A 1472-nucleotide genomic window follows, 5' to 3' on the forward strand; every position below is an offset into this window, starting at 1 on the left:
TTATTATCTTCATGCATATCCACACTCCCTCTCACAGAGCGTCATAGACATTTAGCACCCTAGAGTGGAATAGCCCCATTGGATCAGTTCCACCCTGTCCCACAACCGGGTAAAATTCACATATATACCAAATGCCTGTCTTTCCTCCTCTGGAAAACTTCCAGCAAATAACACTTCATACATGCTTTGGCTACTTCTGTCATTCTCCGCACTGGGTAAATTTTAGTCTAGGAATCTTCTGCTAGTTTGCTGTTTTTTAACTAAAGAGCTTTCCTAATCCCAAACAGCTATGTAACTGAGACCTAAGGTTGGGCAAGCAGCTCCTGCAAGGCCTTGGAGAGATCTGAGCTACTCAGAAGCTCAGATTCGATAAAGTTATCCTAATTAACTTGCAGAAGAGCTGAACTCTGTTTCCATATTCTCAGCTCAGCTCCCAAGGTGTTAATTAATTAACCCATTATTAAACCCATTGTGAAACTGAACAGAACAGAGGCAAGGTTGGGTCATATCTGAAAGTAGAAGGCAGGCTGGTCAATCTGTGGAAAGAGCGGGTTTTGGCCGGGATCTGTCCCACTTTGTTCCCACAAGTGCTTTACTGTTTTACCCACAGTCTGAAAGGTAAGCAATCCCTCCCCCATCTTAACTGCTCTTCAGACAGCACACTGTGAATCGCCCTGCATGTTTCTCTTAAAAAGAGGGTGCAAAAACTGGTGCATATGCAACAATGCCAACTCGACCAAACGTTTCCGGAGTACCAGTAATTCTGAATTCCTTTCCTGTCCAATAACTTTGCCATTCACTATTTTGCAATGCCTTCTGGCTCTTACAGCATTAACCCCAACTGGGGGTGATGAAATGTTAAAAAAAAATTGTGGGGAATCTTTGACAGGTGTCCCAGTGGTAAGGGAATACATTTGCTCCTCGTTCCCACCTCTTTTGTTGTTGTTTAGTCGTTTAGTCGTGTCCGACTCTTCGTGACCCCATGGACCAGAGCACGCCAGGCACCTCTGTCCTCCACTACTTCCCGCAGTTTGGTCAAACTCATGCTGGTAACCTCGAAAACACTATCCAACCATCTCGTCCTCTGTCGCCCCCTTCTCCTTGTGCCCTCCATCTTTCCCAGCATCAGTGTCTTCTCCAGGGAGTCTTCTCTTCTCATGAGGTGGCCAAAGTACTAGAGCCTCAGCTTCACGATCTGTCCTTCCAGTGAGCACTCAGGGCTGATTTCCTTAAGAATGGATGCGTTTGATCTTCTTGCAGTCCATGGGACTCTCAAGAGTGTTCCCACCTCTACCCTACAGCAACTGGAAATTTTGGAGAGAGCCTGGCCTAGCCTTTGCATATCTCACTACTGCAGGGCAGTCGGGGGGAAGCAAGCACAATGGGAATGCTCAGGCCAGGGGGCAGGAGGAACATCAGCTGCACTGGATCGGAGCTACAGGAAGCAGGACTGTACCTATCTCAGGGGAGGT

Source organism: Podarcis muralis, chromosome 13 (genome assembly GCF_964188315.1).
Source record: "Podarcis muralis chromosome 13, rPodMur119.hap1.1, whole genome shotgun sequence".
NCBI lineage: Eukaryota > Metazoa > Chordata > Lepidosauria > Squamata > Lacertidae > Podarcis > Podarcis muralis.